Source organism: Physeter macrocephalus, chromosome 11, assembly GCF_002837175.3.
Source record: "Physeter macrocephalus isolate SW-GA chromosome 11, ASM283717v5, whole genome shotgun sequence".
NCBI classification, from domain to species: domain Eukaryota; kingdom Metazoa; phylum Chordata; class Mammalia; order Artiodactyla; family Physeteridae; genus Physeter; species Physeter macrocephalus.
The window spans coordinates 181,136,886-181,142,581 of NC_041224.1; positions in this window are offsets into that span (position 1 = coordinate 181,136,886).

Here is a 5,696-nt window from a genome sequence, read left to right on the forward strand (position 1 = left end):
ACAGGAGAGGGGGGGTCCTCCCGTCCACGCGGGGGCCGGGGGGGGGGGGGGGCAGGAGCTCCCAAGCTCATTGTTTTGGTCACACACCTCTGTGCCCCCTCCCCCCGGTTCCTGCCCACACACACTGCCACTCAGGCCTGTGGACTCAGTAGAGACGCAGGCTGTGGAGTCCCAACTCCACCACGGAGCGCCGTGTGACCTCTGAGAAGTCACTGCCTCTCTCTGAGCCTCAGTTTCCCCAACTGCAAATGGAAACCATGAAACCTTTGCTACTCACTTTACTGGGTGGTGGTGCAGGTAAACCACACACAGCATGTGTGACAAGGTCTAGAGGGTCTGTCACGACTCGGTGGCTGCATCCCGGCCTGGGACCAGCCTGGGCTCCTGAGCCCAGAGGACACGGGGGTGCAGCTGGTGGCACGGCCTAGTGTGGCCACCCCGGACTTAGCCAAACGATGGTGACCACTGCCTGCTGCCCACCCACCCCCGGGCCGCACCAGTGGCTCAGGGTTTGGGCCGAGGACTTCAGGGGTCACCTCCCTCCAAATTTTCTCTTTCCTAAAGCTTGGACTCCGCCATTAGCCCCCAGTGGGCAGCTCTGCTGCCCCAACATGTCCAGGTGACTGAAGCGGGCAGGCCGGGGTGCGTGGGGCTGCGGGGTGCCGGCCCAGGGCTCTTGCCGGGCGTGGAGGGGACGGGGACAGGAATGCCGTGCCCTGGCTCCCCTTCCACCCAGGGTGGGGAGTGTGGGCGCAGGATGGGGCTTCCAGCGTGGGCTCTGAGGAGGGGCCCGGGCTGCCCTCCTTACCTCTGGGAAGAGACAGGGTCTGAGAACCAGAAACCTGCCGGCTCGTCCTCGCCCTCCCTCTAGTTTCACTTTCCATTTGTTCCCCTCCTCCCCTCTCCCACGAAGTTCCCTTTGAAGTGAGAAGGGACACGGATGGGCGTGTCCAGCCGGCCCTCCCGCCACCCATGGACGGTACCCGGGTCCCGGGCTTCTGCCGGCTCCGGTCCTCACCTGGGCACCAACTCGGCCTCCGTCCCCACCTCCTCGCAGCGAGCCCGGGCGCTCCGGGTCCCTGGCGGGCCGCTGCGGGTATGGTCCGCGGGCCCGGGGCGTGGACCCCAGGGGCGCCGGGGGCGGCGGGCCGGGCGGGGCCGGGAGGCCGGTGAGTCAGGGCTACCCCCGCGTGGGCGCGCCGAGCAGGTACCCGGGCCGCGGACGACCGGCCGCGCGACCTGCCGGCCCGGGAGCCGCCCCGCCCGGAAAAACCGGTCGGGCCGGCGCGGCGCGGGCGCATTCCGGCGGCGGGGGAGGGCGGCCACCCGCTTAAAAGGCGCCGCGGCGCTGGCCGCCGCCGCACGGACGCACCGCCGGGCATCGCGGGGCCGTGGGCGGAGGGGACGCGCCGCCGGGACGGCTGGGCTCGCGGGGGCTCGTCGGGCGCGGTCGGGCGGGCGGGGCTGGGTCCGGCGGCCGCGCTCCCGCTGAGTGTCCGGGCGTCGGGGCGCGCGGCCGGGGTCCCGGGCGGCGGGGCTCTCCTCTCCAGAGCGCGGCGGACGCGGATCGCGCGCTGGGTTCAGTGGTTCTTAACAGTTCAACAGTTCTGTAGCGCAATTGTGAAATGTTTAGGACCACTAGACCCGGCGGGCCGGCACGCAGAGACAGCAATGGAGCGGCCCACGCGCGGCCCGGGAGCAGGGCCAGGGGCGGGGGCGCCGGGAAGGAGCCCTCGGAGCCTGCGCCGCGCACCCCGGGCCGGCCCGGGCCCTGCGCAGCTCGCCCGGCAGACCCCGAGGCCGGGCCTGGGGCCGAGCGCAGCGGGAGGCGGCGGGGCGTGATGGCGCCGAGCGCTGGGAAGCGCTGGGAAGCCCTGGGAAGCGCTGGGAAGCGCTGGGAAGCCCTGGGAAGCCCTGGGAAGCCCTGGGAAGGGCTGGGAAGCGCTGGAAAGCGCTGGGAAGCCCTGGGAAGGGCTGGGAAGCGCTGGGAAGCCCTGGGAAGCCCTGGGAAGGGCTGGGAAGCGCTGGGAAGCGCTGGGAAGCCCTGGGAAGCCCTGGGAAGGGCTGGGAAGCGCTGGGAAGCCCTGGGAAGGGCTGGAAAGCGCTGGGAAGCCCTGGGAAGCCCTGGGAAGCGCTGGGAAGCGCTGGGAAGCCCTGGGAAGCCCTGGGAAGGGCTGGAAAGCGCTGGGAAGCCCTGGGAAGCCCTGGGAAGGGCTGGGGTTTGGGCGCCCCGGGCCCACGCTCCTGGGGCGCTGCCTGCGCGGAGACGCCACTGCTGTCCTCCTGTAGCCCGAGCCCCCCCCACTCCCCCGCCACTTGAAACTCCGTCGGCTTCCCAGCCGGGCCCTGGCGGTGGCCGCGCGGGTGAAGGAGCTCTCCTAGCCCTCGGCCTCCCGGTCCTGGTGACGCGGCGGCCGCGCCCTCCGGGGCGGGAGTGGGTCGTGGGCTCGCTGGGGGAGAGCTGGAGCCTTCGCTTTGCAGAGGGCCCGCGCGGGGCGATTGCAGGGGCCCAGTTGAGAGCGTGTGGAACAAATGAAGGACCCCCCGGGACAGAAACGTGGGCGCGGGGGGAAGTTGGGAGACCACGCCCCAGGTAGGGGAACAGGCCCGCGGACTCGGTGGGCCGGACCGCCTTGGCCGGGGCGTCCCCTCTGCAGTGCGTCCTGGGAGCACGCGCCCGATTGGTCCCGTGGGAGCCCGCGTATCTCTGGGAGGGGCTGGCCCCGGGAGGGGCTCAGCAAAGTGTCACCCCATTCCCACCTCCCGCCAGGGCGAGGCGTCCCTCCCGGAGGATGAGACTGAGCTGCCCTGCCTGGCCCGCGGGTCTGGCGCCACCCCCTGGGGAGGGAAGGTCCCTGCGTCCTTGGCCCCGGGTGTAGGGGAGCCGAAGGGCAGCCTGGATGGCGGGTCGGACAGGCCTGGGTGTGAGGCCCACCGGAGGCGCGCGGACCAGCTGGATGGCTCTGGGCCAGCACCAGCTCGTGAGTGTGGTGCTGGTGGTTCGGGGGGTGGGAGGGCGGATGCCAGGCCCCTACAGGGTGGATGTGAGGACAGGAGGCAAGGTGTGGAGGGAGAGAGCTGACCGCAGAAGGATGTGGCCCCAGGCCAGGCTGTGGGCCTTCTGGATGCCTGGGGGAGGGGTCGTGTACCCGGCATGAGGGGCCACCTTCCAGCCAGCACTTTCCCCCTTTGCTCAGTAAACTCCGCTGCAGGCGCCGCTCCGCTCGCGAGCACAGCAGGGCCAGGCCGGTCCGCGGTGCTCTGAGGGGCCCAGAGGGGCTCAGCAAGGATGCTGACGCTGTCTCCTGACCGCCAGTGGCGGCTTCATTCGACAGTGTTCTTGCTGCGCCGCCTGCTGTGTCCCCAGCAGAGCCCAGAGGCAGGGGCTCCCCTGCTGGGGTCCAGGTGAAGGGTCATGGGGTGTTACCTAGTCTGTGGTCTGGAATCAGTTTGTACGATGTGAGTATATACGTTACAGACTGCTGAAAATAAACATGTGTTCTAAAGCATCATCGTGTCCTGGGGCTGGCCGTCCTTTCTCCCCCAGGCCTCGTCGTGGTCCGACCCCAGAGGAAGAGAAGTGAGGACAGTTGTGTAGGGGGGTGGCCAGGTCCTCACCTGGCCTGGCTGCCAGACTCTGCCTTGCCCCTGGCCCCGTGGTCTCCCAGCAAGCCCCTAGCCCCTGCCACCAGCTTTCTCTTAGGTGGGGAAGGGACACCACCTGAAACCTTCTCCCACCTCCCTGACCCAGGCCCCTGGGCCCCTCCCCCTCTTCTGTTTTGAGCTGCTGCTTTGAGGAGCCGGGCTGGGGAGAGGGCTTGGTCCCGGGGCCCGAATTTCAGGTGGCTCACCTGCTTCCAGCCTCACCCCATACTGGCGCCCGGCTGGCTGCTACCGTGCCCAGCCTGGCTGGGCTCTGGTCACCGGGAGGGGCAAGGTTGGAGGGCTTAGGGGCTGAAGTGATGGAGAACCCTCCTCGGCCGTACCCACCCCCCCCTCCCCCATCCTGGCACAGACTGAGAGTCAGTCGTGGTTACAACCTTGCCGCCCATAAGCAAGTGACCGTGGCAATTCCCTCCTCTCAGAGAGCCCATTGCTTCCTCTGGCAGCGGGGCTGGTAATGCCCCTCTCGCGGGGCTCGCTGCAGGGCCACTCCCAGAGCGCTGATGTGGGGCAGAGCTAGAGCTTATCGCAGGGACGGTAATATCTCGTGGGGGAGGGCTGATGGGGCGAAGACTCCAGGTAGCAATGGGGTGGTGTCTCACCCCACGCCCCCTCGGTCCCTGGGGCTTTCCGTGACAAGCCCTGTCTCTCCTGACATACATTGCCCCCTGCCCCTGCCCCCTGACACCTCTCCTCTCTCTGGCAGATGATGCTGAGGGTCCCCAGTACCCATTCTCTTTAGCAATGGAAGCCCCTAGTGTCCACTGGGCACTTGGCCCCCCTGGGCTGCTAGTGTGGGGCTCTGGCCTGCCTCTACTTCCTCTTTCCCCTTTCCGGGTGGAACCAGGCCACTGTGGTGCTAAGCCCTCCCCGGCCTTGCAGACAGAGGGCCACCCTGGGCCGTGGCAGAGCCTCCCTGGATGAGGCTGACCAACTCGTCAAGGTTTGCCTGGGACTTTCAGGTTTTAACACTGGAAATCTCATGTTCTGGGCGCCCTCTTTGTCCAGGGCAAACTGGGGCAGCTGATCACCCCGCCCTGGACTAGTTCGGGGGATCCGCCACCCTGGTTCCTTGGACCACTTACCAGCTTGTCTTTTCCACAAGAGAAATTAACCTTCTATCTTTTTAAAGACACTGTTATTTTGGTCTCTACTGAAGTAGCTAAGCCGGTCTTCTGAGCGAGTGGTCTCCAGCTTTGCCATGTGGCTGTCACCGGGAGGGCTGGTGGAGATCATGCGCCCAGGCTCAGAGGGGCAGGGTAGGCAGGGAGCCTGCGCCTCGGCCAGGTTCCCAGGTGATTCTGATCGAGGCCCGAGGCTGGGAACCACTGTCTTAAGTAGTAGTTCTCAGCAAGAGAAAAGAATTGGAGGAATGAGGGTAGACAGACCCCGGAGCCCGTGGCTTTTGGAGATGTCGCGAGCCTCTAGTCCCCGGGGGAGCAAGAGCCCGGAGCAGACACTGCCTGTCAGTCCCTCTGTTCCCAGCATCGCTGCCTGAGTCCCTGCTGCACGGGCAACCTGCTGGCCCCCCACCCCCCAGGCTACAGTGAGTCTAACTCCAGGTGTCCCTGAGCTTGAGAATCTTCATAGAGGAGGAGGGACAGATGATGGTTCCCTACTTTCTCCGCACCCTCGGTGACTTGGTGAGTGTCCACTGTGAAGGGCTCTCTGAGCATCTGCTGTGGTTCTTAAAGACTGCAGGGCACACAGATGGGAGGGGACATGTCCAAGAGAGCTTTCCTCAAGCCCTCCAGTCGTTGGGCATCACTCTTTCTTTTTGGAAGTCTTATTTTATTTTATTTTCTAATCATACCTCATCTAAAAAAATAGCTCTGAAATTGCAATGGATACTATTGAATACACATAGTTGATAACTTTAATAAGGTATTCTTTGGTTTTTTTTAACACCTTGATTGGAGTATAATTGCTTTACAAGGGTGTGTTAGTTTCTGCTGTATAACAAAGTGAATCAGCTATACATATACACATGTTCCCATATCTCCTCCCTCTTGCATCTCCCTCCCTCCCTCCCT